Here is a 15,033-nt window from a genome sequence, read left to right on the forward strand (position 1 = left end):
AGATAGATAAAACTTAAATCTACAAAATAATTTAATTGGGATCAACTATATCACTAAAATCGAATAATTAAGAAGTTCTTAAAGGTAATAAAAAAAAATTATAATACACGACAAGACAATGTCTTCATAGAGGGTATTAGAAACTATATAGTTTGAGAAAACTTTATTACATAAACAATTATACGAAACTATTGAATCTACGTACTAAGCACTAAATAAAAGATTGAAAATACCTTAATTTGAACAGCTTGGGTCTCTTGTGGAAGTTATGAAGGAAAGAGGAATAAAAATAGAAAAAAATGTAGAGATCTCTTTTTTCTTGTTTATAGTTTCTGTGAAGAAACTGGCGGCCATAGAGTTTCTGATTAGGGTATTATTATATATTAACAGTGTATAATTATAACTTAAGAATCTGAGGCGTCCATTGCCAATTAATTATGTAACATTCTCCTAAATTTCTTATAAAAATAAATATATATACTATGTTATTTGATTATTTAGTTATATAATACAAATTATATTTAGAAGCTAATATGCATTAAAATGGTATATATATATATTAGAATTTATTTTAGAAAGGATTGAGATGTATTAAAAATTTAATAAGAGGTTTCATGTGCAAAATAGCCATCCCTTATAATTTCAACAAAATAGAGGGGCCTATTAGAAAAATTCCAATTACATATCACCCAAACCTTTCTTCTTTCCTTGGGCATACCGAAATTTTTGTGTGTGTGTTCGGTGGAGAGGTGTGTGTGGCCAAAACCATAGAGAAAGAGAGAAAGAGAGTGAAGTTTGAGCGATATATCGAGCCGATCGTAGTTTCGAAATCAGAACGACGTTCTCTACTCGATTCTAATCTCTAAATTGGTATAAATTCTATCCTTTGATTTCTTGTAAACCCTTGAATTTCCTTTCTTTGAATTTTGGTTTGAAATTTCAGAATTTGTGTTGAATTGATTGAGTTTAATTCGATTATCGTATCGATTGCGATTATGTTGATTGAATTTTATCATTTGGACTTTGAAACTTGGAACTAGGGTTTTGGGATTTTGGATAATGGGAAATTAAATTGAATTGAGTATTGTGTAGCTCAATTAATCCATTTAGAATTGTTATATTGAACCCTTTGGAAATTATTGCAATCGACACCGATCGAATCGAGTTAAAACCTAAGTAGTCAAAAATCTGTGTATTGGTTGCGGGCCGCAAGACTTCTGTTACGGGCCGCAAGCAAAACCTGAAAATTTCCAGAGCCTCTGGATGAAAAACAGAGCATGTTGCGGGCCGCAATGGAAATTCTGAAACAAAAACGCTGCTCTCGGTCTGGGGTTTCTGCGGGCCGCAATGGATCTGTTCCGGGCCGCAAGGAACACCCTGTTTAGCCCTAATTGAGTGTTTTAAACCCTAATTTTTGAAATTCTTGATCTAAACCTAATTAATATTAATAGTAGGTGTCGAATCGGTAAGGCGAGGTCTTTCGGGATCCTTCGAGACGTCTGAACCTTAGGCAGGTGTACGCTATACGCTAAGGTGCGGGATTTCTGGACTTGTCTGATGTTTTATTTTCAGAATTAAATTGTAATTCGATTGACATGTTGAATATTCTTGTTGTTGCATTATATGAATTGTGCATTGCATTGCATACCCTAATATTGTCGAACTCGAATTTCGGTAATCTGATTGACTTGCATATTGGTATTGATTACGTTTGTGTCGATCTATTATGATCTGATCTTAGATGAAAAGTCACCGGAATTGGAAATGAGAAAAATGGTATGTTATGGATCACCAATGTGTGACCAATTTGCAAAACCTGGTGCACGGGTTTTGAGAGGATTCTAAAGCTTTAGTCTACCGAGGCTCGCGTAAGTCCCCAAACCGGTTGGGGCAAGGGCAGTATGAAACGAATTGTGAATTGTAGGAATATGGGTGACTAGTGTGAAATGTCGTATGCATGATCCGATGTGATATGCGTTTGAATGGTCGGTTGAGATTATGATTCTTAATGAATTTTCTGAATATGACTTGTAACTAGAAATTTAGGAAATGGTTAAGCCAAGCACTACCGATGGGTGTCATATACAGTTCAGTAGGGTGGCCTTCTGTAGGTGTCTGGAACCCTACCGTTGTCGACGGGTTTGTGGTACAGCTGGGTGGTACATCGGTAGTTGCTACCAGACTGATTAAAATAATTAAGCCTGATTGTTCGTTGATTTGAAATTCGATTTAATAACTCTTGTGTTGTAATTCATTCGATTATCTGCTGTCAGGTATGCATTTATGTTTATATAGTGTTATATATGTGCAATGTGTTGTTAATGATTTCATTTTGAAAATAAAGTTTGATTGCAAGTCCAGAGATTCATTTGTGGAAATTATCGCACTGAGAATTTATTCTCACGCCCGTTGGGTTATACTTTTTCAGGATCTGGTGCGGCTGATCCGGGAGAGGCACGACAGCCGTAGGTCACCTTGCTACTTAGTTTGGTATGGTATTTGACTAGAGATGAACACATGCTTTTGATGTTATATATTCTCTATGTCATGAACCACTTTTGTACCCGTATGGAATACTGTTCGGTATGACATACTTATCTGTATTGTGTCTGACTTGTATGATATGGTATTTTATTAGAACATGTGATGTGTGTTCGATGTTGGGGTTATTATTTGGGAATATTTTGGGGACATGTTGTGATGTTGGATATATTTGGGGTTATGTATGATGTGTGCATGTGGGGTATTTTGGGATTATTTTGGATATAAAAAAGAAATTATTAATTAATCGTAATTGCCTAGTAGGCATACGGGAAACCGTATGTTTACGGCAGGGTACCGGTCGCATTCCGTAGTTGGTGGCTACGGGGTGTGACAGGTCTCCCTTCGGTGGTATCAGAGCATGGTTAAGCCTACACCTGAACCAGTCTGGTAGGATACGTGAGAGGAATACGTAATATTGGGATCGTCGCGACTAGACGATATAACTCGTATAATAAGAATAGTATATAAAACTCTATAAATTAATTTTGTTTATACAGAAGCATGGACAGACGTCGAGGTAGAGGCAGACCTCGTAGAAGGAATCGCGAACCTAGTCCGGATGAATTTATTGAGCCGGCTGCTGATAGAGCTGAGGCTGGTCCTGCAGGAGTTGGTGGACCTGAGGAACCGGATAGGAACCGAGAGTTAGATGATCGCTTGATAGCAGCCTATGAGAGAGGTCGACAAGCGGCAGAAAGGCGAAATGTGGTACCGGAAGCACCGGTAGCTCAAGGAGGTGGACCTGAAGATTTCCGCAAGTTGTATGATTCGTTTATGCGATTAAACCCATCGCAGTTCGATGGCACCGGCGGGTACTCAGAAGCGGAGGAATGGTTAGAAAAGATGAATGCAAAGCTCGTATTGTGTCGGGCACCGGAAGAAGATATGGTAGAGTTGGTAGAACAACAGTTGGATGGAAATGCACGATTCTGGTGGAATGGGGCCCGACGGAACTATGTCGGGGAAACTGTTAAGATTCCTTGGGAATGGTTCGAACAGCAGTTTACTCGGAGGTTTCTAAGTAATATTCATCGAGAAGCTTTGCGAAGAAAATTTCTGGAGTTGAGGCAAAACGGGCGACCGGTAGCAGAGTACAACAATGAGTTCTTAGCCTTATCCAGGTATGCTACAGATGTGCAAAATGATCGAGCAAGGTATCACAGACAGTATTTGGATGGGTTGGACGGGAATATATCAATGATAGTCGATACTCCAATGGCTATGGAATTACAAGCCATGATGGATCATGCGGAACAAGTGGAGATGCACGCAAAAAGGAGGAAAGAACAATTTGCTGAAAGAAATGTGAAACAACGGGCTGATCAGAGTCGGCCGGTTGTGAGGTCAAGGGGAGGTTCGTCAGCCGTTAGACCCCCTCAGAGACAAGCTTTTACCCCTAGGCCACCTTATGGGCCAGCAGCTACTTCGGGATTTCGGCCTGGATTTCAGCCGAATTCTATGTGGTGCCGATCTTGTAATCAGGCGCACAATGAGATTGAGTGCAGACGCCGTACTGGAGTATGTTATTTATGCGGCAGCGCAGCTCATTGGGCAAATGAGTGCCCGAATGCTATGAGCAGGTTTCAGAAAGATAGCGGTGTGGGAGGATCCGCTAGTATGGGACGTGGTGGACCGTCGTTTCGTGGACGAGGCGGTTCTCAAGTAAGCGGGGGCAATACTAGCCGAGCAGGCAGCACCAATAGTACTGCTAGGATGGGTGGACGAGTGGCGGTACATGCTCTAGATGTAGCAGGAGATGTGCCCAACACTGAGAATGTGGCCCCGGAGGGTGAGGAAGACATTGGATATCAGACGGATGTGATGACAGGTATAATTTCTATCTCGGATCATGATACATACTGCTTGATAGATACAGGGTGCAGTCATTCTATCGTATCAAGAGCGTTAGTTGAGAAGTGTCGATGGCCCGTTGAGATGAATAGCCAAGTGTTGAAAGTTCAAACTCCTTTCAGTTCCACCGACCAAACCATTATGATCTGCCGAAACCGAAAAATTAGAATAGATGGAAGAGATTTTGAAGTGGACCTATTAGTGATGGAAATTGCCGGGTATGATGTGTTATTGGGGATGGATTGGTTAACTCGGCACGAAGCAACAATTGATTGTATACATCGCCGGGTTTATTTTTCAACCGCAAGAGGTGTGTCATGTATACTCAATTGTAGAAAAATTGGAGGGTTGATACCTTTTGTTTCGGCCGTAGAGATGAGACGGCTGATAGAGTCCGGATGTACCGCTTACTTAGCGGCAGTAGTTTACGCTACCACGGAAGTTCCGACAATTAATACCATTCCGGTGGTATGTGAATTTGTAGATGTATTTCCGGATGAGATAACAGGGCTACCACCTGAACGGGAAATAGAATTTGGCATTGAGTTGATATCAGGAACAACACCGATTTCGAAAACTCCGTATCGAATGGCTCCAGCCGAATTGAAAGAACTCAAGGCACAGTTGGAAGACATGTTGGAACACGGGTTTATCAGACCTAGCACATCGCCATGGGGTGCTCCGGTGTTGTTTGTGAAAAAGAAGGACGGAACTTTGAGGTTATGCATTGACTATCGGGAGCTGAATAAGGTAACCGTGAAAAATAAATACCCGTTACCCCGTATTAATGATTTATTTGATCAGCTACAAGGCTCTTCAATTTACTCGAAGATTGATTTGCGGACCGGGTACCATCAGTTGAGAATCCGGCCGAGTGATGTAGACAAGACCGCATTCCGTACAAGGTACGGGCATTATGAGTACTTGGTCATGCCGTTTGGGCTAACAAATGCACCAGCAGCATTCATGGATTTGATGCACCGGGTATTTCATGACTTATTGGATTCGACGGTGGTGGTTTTCATTGATGACATATTAGTATATTCGAAGTCGAGGGAAGAACATGAGATACATTTACGCATGGTATTACAAAGATTGAGAGAACATAAGTTGTTTGCGAAATTTTCGAAGTGTGAGTTTTGGTTGGAGAAAGTGGCGTTTCTTGGACATGTAATCTCGGGAGAAGGGTTAGCAGTGGATTCAGAAAAGATTCGAGCTGTGACAGAATGGAAAAGACCTGAGACAGTTACGGAGATTCGTAGCTTCCTGGGCTTGGCGGGATATTACAGGAGGTTTGTGCCTAAATTTTCGCAATTAGCCGCTCCACTTACAAGATTGTTGCATAAAGGCGTAAAATTTGATTGGGGTACTAAGCAAGATCAAAGTTTCCAAGAATTAAAGAATCGACTGGTATCCGCACCAGTGCTTACCATGCCGATAGCCGACAAAGAGTATACTGTTTTTACGGATGCATCCCGATCAGGACTCGGATGCGTATTAATGCAAGATGATCATGTAATTGCCTACGCATCTCGGCAGTTACGACCGCATGAGCAGAATTATCCGACACATGATTTGGAGTTAGCAGCGGTAATATTTGCGTTGAAAATTTGGCGGCATTACTTGTATGGAGTAAAATGCTGTATCTTTACCGATCATCAAAGCTTGAAGTATGTCTTTACACAAAAGGAATTAAATTTGAGACAAAGAAGGTGGTTAGAATTGATGAAAGACTATGACCTCGATATCCGGTATCACGCAGGAAAGGCAAATGTGGTAGCAGACGCACTAAGCAGAAAGAGTCAGGTAAACCTGGCATCTATCATTACAACCGAAACCCATCTATTAGAGGAAATGCGTAGAATGAATTTGTATGTTGGGGCTTCTCGAGAATTTGCGTTGGGGATAGCTAACAAGAATATCGGAGATAAAACGGAGACAAGTACATCGGCAGTTGTGTCGGTGATTATGGCAACAGTAGAGATCCGATCAGAGTTACAAGACCAAATTCGAGCAGAGCAACAAAATGACCCAAAATGCCAGCATTTTCGAAGACATTATGAATCGAATGCAGATTCACCATTCCAAGTTCAAGCAGACGGAATTTTGAGATTTCATGACCGCATATGTGTTCCAAATAATGCTGAATTGAAAACTTTGATTCTGGCGGAAGCGCATGGGTCGGGGTACGCTATTCACCCCGGAGAAGTGAAAATGTATCAAGACTTGAAGAAATATTTTTGGTGGCCGAAGATGAAAAGAAATGTACAGAGTTATGTTGAGAAGTGTCAGACGTGCCAGCAAGTCAAAGCCGACAGACGAACAAAGGCAGGATTACTGAGACCGTTAGAAATACCGCTCAAGAAGTTTGAATCAATCACGATGGATTTCGTGACCGGATTACCAAGGACCATTGGAAGATATGATGCTATATGGGTTATCGTGGACCGATTGACGAAAATAGCCCATTTTATTCCACTTCGGATTGAGACTTCCGGTAGAGAGTTAGCGGATTTGTTTCTGAAATATCAATTCAAGTATCACGGTTGTTCGAGGAATATCATTTCAGATCGCGACCCTCGGTTTACTTCACATTTTTGGGAAAGTTTTCAAGAGGCGATGGGTACTAAGTTGAGGTTTAGTACAGCACACCATCCGCAGACCGACGGACAATCTGAGCGAACTATTCAGACATTGGAAGATATGCTCAGATCTTGTGCATTGGAGTTTCGAGGTTCATGGATTGATCACCTATACTTAGTGGAATTTGCATACAACAACAGTTATCATTCAAGCATCGGTATGTCACCGCAAGAGGCGTTAACCGGACAGCAATGTCGTACTCCGCTTTGGTGGGGACCAGCGGGAACATATGTACCTACGGGACCTCAAATGTTAGAAGAAGTGGCTGCCAAAACGAAAGTGGTGTTAAGTCGGCTTAAATCGGCTTAAGATAGACAGAAGAAATATGCGGATATACATCGAAGACCGTTAGAATTTCCGGATGGAGATCACGTATGGCTACGAGTTTCACCTGTTAGAGGTGTGCATAGATTTGGTGTTTCGGGGAAATTGAGTCCTCGATACATTGGACCGTTTCAGATTTTGAGGCGAGTTGGGCCGGTAGCTTATGAGTTAGCATTACCTCCGGCATTGGACCGGGTTCATCCGGTATTTCATGTATCGCAGTTACGCCAATATGTGCGCGACCCGTCACATTGCATCGATCATTCTAATCTACATGTACAAGATGATTTAACTTATCAAGAGGAACCGATGAAAATTCTGGACCGAAAGGAACAAAGGTTGCGAACGAAAGTGATCAAACTCGTGTTAGTCAAATGGGGTCGTCATTCAAATAAGGAAGCGACATGGGAGAGCGAGGAAAGCATACGAGCGAAGTATCCGGAGTTGTTTGACAATTCAGGTACGTAATCAAGTTCAGCGGACTGAACTTTATTTTAAGGGGGGGAGATATGTAACATTCTCCTAAATTTCTTATAAAAATAAATATATATACTATGTTATTTGATTATTTAGTTATATAATACAAATTATATTTAGAAGCTAATATGCATTAAAATGGTATATATATATATTAGAATTTATTTTAGAAAGGATTGAGATGTATTAAAAATTTAATAAGAGGTTTCATGTGCAAAATAGCCATCCCTTATAATTTCAACAAAATAGAGGGGCCTATTAGAAAAATTCCAATTACATATCACCCAAACCTTTCTTCTTTCCTTGGGCATACCGAAATTTTTGTGTGTGTGTTCGGTGGAGAGGTGTGTGTGGCCAAAACCATAGAGAAAGAGAGAAAGAGAGTGAAGTTTGAGCGATATATCGAGCCGATCGTAGTTTCGAAATCAGAACGACGTTCTCTACTCGATTCTAATCTCTAAATTGGTATAAATTCTATCCTTTGATTTCTTGTAAACCCTTGAATTTCCTTTCTTTGAATTTTGGTTTGAAATTTCAGAATTTGTGTTGAATTGATTGAGTTTAATTCGATTATCGTATCGATTGCGATTATGTTGATTGAATTTTATCATTTGGACTTTGAAACTTGGAACTAGGGTTTTGGGATTTTGGATAATGGGAAATTAAATTGAATTGAGTATTGTGTAGCTCAATTAATCCATTTAGAATTGTTATATTGAACCCTTTGGAAATTATTGCAATCGACACCGATCGAATCGAGTTAAAACCTAAGTAGTCAAAAATCTGTGTATTGGTTGCGGGCCGCAAGACTTCTGTTACGGGCCGCAAGCAAAACCTGAAAATTTCCAGAGCCTCTGGATGAAAAACAGAGCATGTTGCGGGCCGCAATGGAAATTCTGAAACAAAAACGCTGCTCTCGGTCTGGGGTTTCTGCGGGCCGCAATGGATCTGTTCCGGGCCGCAAGGAACACCCTGTTTAGCCCTAATTGAGTGTTTTAAACCCTAATTTTTGAAATTCTTGATCTAAACCTAATTAATATTAATAGTAGGTGTCGAATCGGTAAGGCGAGGTCTTTCGGGATCCTTCGAGACGTCTGAACCTTAGGCAGGTGTACGCTATACGCTAAGGTGCGGGATTTCTGGACTTGTCTGATGTTTTATTTTCAGAATTAAATTGTAATTCGATTGACATGTTGAATATTCTTGTTGTTGCATTATATGAATTGTGCATTGCATTGCATACCCTAATATTGTCGAACTCGAATTTCGGTAATCTGATTGACTTGCATATTGGTATTGATTACGTTTGTGTCGATCTATTATGATCTGATCTTAGATGAAAAGTCACCGGAATTGGAAATGAGAAAAATGGTATGTTATGGATCACCAATGTGTGACCAATTTGCAAAACCTGGTGCACGGGTTTTGAGAGGATTCTAAAGCTTTAGTCTACCGAGGCTCGCGTAAGTCCCCAAACCGGTTGGGGCAAGGGCAGTATGAAACGAATTGTGAATTGTAGGAATATGGGTGACTAGTGTGAAATGTCGTATGCATGATCCGATGTGATATGCGTTTGAATGGTCGGTTGAGATTATGATTCTTAATGAATTTTCTGAATATGACTTGTAACTAGAAATTTAGGAAATGGTTAAGCCAAGCACTACCGATGGGTGTCATATACAGTTCAGTAGGGTGGCCTTCTGTAGGTGTCTGGAACCCTACCGTTGTCGACGGGTTTGTGGTACAGCTGGGTGGTACATCGGTAGTTGCTACCAGACTGATTAAAATAATTAAGCCTGATTGTTCGTTGATTTGAAATTCGATTTAATAACTCTTGTGTTGTAATTCATTCGATTATCTGCTGTCAGGTATGCATTTATGTTTATATAGTGTTATATATGTGCAATGTGTTGTTAATGATTTCATTTTGAAAATAAAGTTTGATTGCAAGTCCAGAGATTCATTTGTGGAAATTATCGCACTGAGAATTTATTCTCACGCCCGTTGGGTTATACTTTTTCAGGATCTGGTGCGGCTGATCCGGGAGAGGCACGACAGCCGTAGGTCACCTTGCTACTTAGTTTGGTATGGTATTTGACTAGAGATGAACACATGCTTTTGATGTTATATATTCTCTATGTCATGAACCACTTTTGTACCCGTATGGAATACTGTTCGGTATGACATACTTATCTGTATTGTGTCTGACTTGTATGATATGGTATTTTATTAGAACATGTGATGTGTGTTCGATGTTGGGGTTATTATTTGGGAATATTTTGGGGACATGTTGTGATGTTGGATATTTTTGGGGTTATGTATGATGTGTGCATGTGGGGTATTTTGGGATTATTTTGGATATAAAAAAAAAATTATTAATTAATCATAATTGCCTAGTAGGCATACGGGAAACCGTATGTTTACGGCAGGGTACCGGTCGCATTCCGTAGTTGGTGGCTACGGGGTGTGACAAATTATTTTTGGGAAGTGGTTTATGGAGAGATATTATAATAATCTGAAACCCACGCTTCAAATTCTTGGGCTGCCGAATCGTTATGTTAACATATTTGACATTGTATATATATATTATTATTTATCCTTAATAGTGCTATGTTCTAATAAGCATGATAAATTTTAACGAAACGTTATGTGTCAGAAAAGACAATATTTACTACGTAGTATGTAGCATTGCGAAATATTTGCATCAATTATTATTCTAATCCTGCTGAATTTTTTCGGACTACACCAATTCTATTCAAGGTGCCTATTTTACATTCTTATTAACTAAGCTATTTAATTAAGTAAAAAAAAAAAAGATATCTAAATTATTTTCATCATACCTTAATATAGTACTTCCATTACATGGTGTTACAGTTTGGATTTTTAAATCGCAAAATATGAGTGTGAAGTAAAATAGTCGCTTTACTTCGCAACTCACCGTAGCCTATATATATGTCAATGATCACAATGGACCCTACAAAGAGAGTAAATGTGAATAATTATGTACTCATCTGAAGTGGTGATTTAAATTATTCCGCCATTACTCCATCTCTTACTCATCTTCCTTTGACAGCTTAAGTGTGAAACAAAATATTTATTCTATCTCTTACTTCACAATTAAATTGAGCTTTTTATTAATGAATTAATAGCACGTACAGAAAAGAGAGGATAAATGGTGTGCCAACTGCTAGCTAGGCTAGCTCATGACTGCATGCAGGGATCTTTCATTTTTCTGGCATGTGAAGCTAGCATTACAAATTAAGGCCAGCATGCGCACAGAACAAATTTTATATTTTTTAAAAAAATTATTATTTTTTTAGATTTATTGAAAATCATTGTTTTTTTATGGTTCAGATTTGTCTGAAAAACAACGATTTCAATAAATCTAAAAAAATAGTAAAAAATTTCCAAAAAATATAAAATTTGGTCTCCAACCACATATTAATATGGAGAACAATATGAATGGTTTGGATCGGTTATTTGGACTTTGAATCCGGTGATTTATAGTCCAATTTACAAAAATATCTATGCATTGCAATGTATGGTTGCCTTACTATATATGAGGAGGGTTAAAATGTACCCTCTTTTTGTGCTCCTAACGTGCACCCTCCCCTCATATCTTCATTTTCAAAATTCAAATAGTTGATTCGAACATTCCAATGTGTTCTTCATATTAAAATGTGCTTGGAAACCAAATTTTACATTTTTTGAAATTTTTGTAATATTTTTTCAGAATTTTTTAAAATCATCACTTTGCTGAATTTTTTATTATTGTTTAGTTTAATAAAAAATTCTTGAGAAATAGTAAAAAATTTCTAAAAAATGTAAAATTTGATCTCTAAGCACATTTTAATATGAAGAACACGTTGGAAGGATCGAATCAACTATTTGAACTTTAAAAATGAAGATACGAGAGGAGGATGCACGTTAGGAGCACAAAAAGGAGGGTGCATTTTAACCCTCCTCACTATATATATATATATGAGGACGGATCCAATTACACCCTTTTTTTGGTGACAACAAATTACACTCTATATTTTCAAAGTCCAAACAGTCGATCCAAACCGTTCAACATGATGGATATGTTAAAATGTGATTGCAGACCAAATTTTATATTTTTTTTTTGAATTTTTTTACTATTTATTAAGATGGATACAAAAATTTAATGGTCTGAATATAGCGATTTTGTTAAATAATTAATAAATAGTACAAAAATTCCGAAAAATATAAAATGTGATCTGCAAGCACATTTTAATCCATTATGTTCAACGGTTTGGATTGACTATTTGAACTTTAAAGACTTTGAAAATCGAGTGTGTAATTCGGTGTCACAAACTTAAAAAGGTGTAATTGGATCCTTCATCTCTCTCTCTCTCTCTCTCTATATATATATATATATATATATATATATATATATATGAGGAGGGATCCAATTACACCATTTTATGGTGACACATCTTGACACCATTTTTTATAAGTAATTTTTGTGATTTTAAAATTCAAACAGACTATCCGAACCATTCAACATGATCTCCATATTAAAATGTGCTTGGAGACAAAATTTTACATTTTTAAAATTCTAAAAAAATAGTAATAAATTTTCAAAAAAATGTAAAATTTGGTCTCCAAGTACATTTTAATATGAACATCATGTTGAACGGTTCATATCGACTATTTGATGTTGAAATCACAAAAATAACTTATACAAATATGGTGTCAAGATCTGTCACCATAAAATGGTGTAATTGGATCCTTCTATATATATATATATATATATATCGAAAGCTTGCAATAAACATTAATCAATATAGTAATGGCAATAAATATATCCATACATCAATTTGTACATGAATTTAAACAATTGACAATATTACAATCACTATTTTAATATGGTTAACAAGTTTATTAGCATTTAATTAGCATCATTTTTGGTTCTTAGATATGAAACTATATCCCTGACGTGTCCAAAACCCATTAAGAACATCACGAGTTGATCAAAATTGATTTGGAAACCAGTGTGCTTAACTGTACCATGTCTTCTAAGGTCCTGATACCAATCAAATTGTTCTTCTGCTAATCCCACTACCTTTATCCTGAAACAAAAATTCACCATTAGACACTATGTACTTTTATTGCAAATAAATAGTCCATCATAAGATAATACTAGATCATACAAATACAACAACTGGTTTGAGGGCTCAAACCTGAATCAGCCATGAATCATACAATCCATGAGGATGTCAACCAAGTCAACAAAAAGCCGTCGATCTAATTTGAAAAGCCATCAACTATTCTGTAATGCGATATGGCCTCTTCACTTGAGTGTCATATCTGGAGGGCAAGACCCCTTGTTTCTGTCATTTATAAAAGAATAAATAAATTATATAGTACTTATTAATCCTCAATTGGTGCTTGCTTTTGGTAAGTCAAATTTCAACTATATTTCATCGTAATTGTATGTTGAGTGATGTTAATTAATTTTTGGTTCAAATTGCAATATTCTACTATCAGGTCTCATGCTAGAATTTGTAAAATTTGGGACTGATAAACTTTGGTCAACTGGGGAAATTCAGTCATCTTTTTGTGCATTTATCTTTATTTTATGAGTTTTCATCATGTTATAATAATCACCCAAACTGGTATAGTTCTACTTGGAACATAAGCTGGTGTTATTACTTACAGTTATGATAAATTAGTTGTTGTAGTTTGTAAAGTTCAATACCTGATATTTTATGACCCATGTAGGAAAGCCCTCAATTCTGACAAGGGCACACATTTGCTCTTCCTTTGCTAGATTCATTGAAATTGAGAGAGAGTTCTCAGACAAAAAAATTGAGAGAGAGTATGACCTAAATTCAATATTTGAGGATGAGTTCCGATCATATGTTTCAATTTTGAAAACAGAGATAAAGATGTAAAACATAATTGAAGTACAAAACCAATAAAGCATTTTAATCCAAATTAATTGGTATAGTTGCGAACTTCTAAAACAACACAAATTAATCAAGAGTTTATCAAGTGAACTTTTGAGGTCGCACAGTCAGCTCCTATAAGTTAATTAATTAATTTCAAGACCATAACTTTCAGACTAGTTAGTAATAAGTGATTATTAATCAAACTTCAAAATTTGCTGAATTTCTCGTTAGATGGAAAGAAAATGAATTAGAAAAATATAATTATGCTCCGTCAAAACTTTCCAAATCTTTGGGCCCATATTAGCCCAACAATTGAAATGACATTAATTGGGCCAAGCCCAGTTCGTATATGTTTCTATAAACATGTCTTATTTAATTTATTTAACTAAATTTAATATGGGACCACCCAGCCTACTTAAATACTAGTGCCTTCAGATATAAACTTTTATATTAAGAATAAATATTTTTTAAAGTGTAGATAATATACAAAATGTTTTTGGAATAGTATTGTTTTATTATTATTTTTGCCCAATAATAACTAACAATATAATTCCGGTTAAATAAAAACAATCATACTTGGGAAACAAAACATAACTACCTTTATGGGCAAATATATTTTTGATCTAATAATATTAACTCTCTATGATATAATTTACATATATGTGAAGTCATACTAAAAATATTATTAGAGACAGATATGCATTTTTGAAAGAAAATTTAATTTTCAGTAGTTCATGATATCCCACTAATAATTAATTATAACAGATTGATAGCTGAGTTCAATAATGTTCTTTGGCAAATGTTGTTGAAAACAAATAACGGTACGATGAATTATTAAAAGAAGTCAAATTAACAATAATCACTGGTACCGGTCGAGTACAAATTAATGAATGCTGGTCCATGCAGTTGTCTTTCTCACCCGGTTAGTTAATAAATTCCAAATTGACAGATTACACACAACAGATGCATATTTGACGGTCATTTTTTTTAATACCCAAAATAAAAAACAAATTTACCAAACTAACCAATCTTTTGAATTTTTTTTTATATCTACCCAGACCGCCTGGCATACTGGCAGTCCAGATCTGTAGTGAACCGCCAGGTGGTGGGGCGGTCCACTAGGAGACCTGACCGCCCACAGCCCGGGCGGTCCACTATGCATCAATTAAATCTCTCTCGCGATCTCCAGATCTGTAAAACCCTCTAATCTGAACCACACATCTTAATAGGTAACTTATATTAATCTGGCCCGTCGGTTAAAGGATTTTCATTCAATTGA

General features: G+C 37.2%; 3 long non-coding RNA genes across 3 annotated transcripts; 2 read left to right on the forward strand and 1 right to left on the reverse strand.

Annotated features, from left to right (window-relative positions):
• The first annotated feature begins 785 nt into the window (after nt 1-785).
• LOC144560856 (uncharacterized) lies at nt 786-2,596 on the forward strand. The gene is made up of 3 exons (XR_013513498.1): nt 786-870; nt 1,455-1,533; nt 2,429-2,596. It is a non-coding gene; the product is annotated as an uncharacterized LOC144560856 (long non-coding RNA).
• A 5,623-nt stretch (nt 2,597-8,219) lies between these two features.
• LOC144560852 (uncharacterized) lies at nt 8,220-10,030 on the forward strand. The gene is made up of 3 exons (XR_013513496.1): nt 8,220-8,304; nt 8,889-8,967; nt 9,863-10,030. It is a non-coding gene; the product is annotated as an uncharacterized LOC144560852 (long non-coding RNA).
• A 2,587-nt stretch (nt 10,031-12,617) lies between these two features.
• On the reverse strand, nt 12,618-13,359 carry LOC144560824 (uncharacterized). Its single transcript, XR_013513490.1, has 2 exons — nt 13,044-13,359; nt 12,618-12,932 (listed from the first exon to the last, which is right to left on the reverse strand). It is a non-coding gene; the product is annotated as an uncharacterized LOC144560824 (long non-coding RNA).
• Nucleotides 13,360-15,033: the final 1,674 nt, after the last annotated feature.

Source organism: Carex rostrata, chromosome 10 (assembly GCF_964058835.1).
Source record: "Carex rostrata chromosome 10, lpCarRost1.2, whole genome shotgun sequence".
Lineage (NCBI taxonomy): Eukaryota > Viridiplantae > Streptophyta > Magnoliopsida > Poales > Cyperaceae > Carex > Carex rostrata.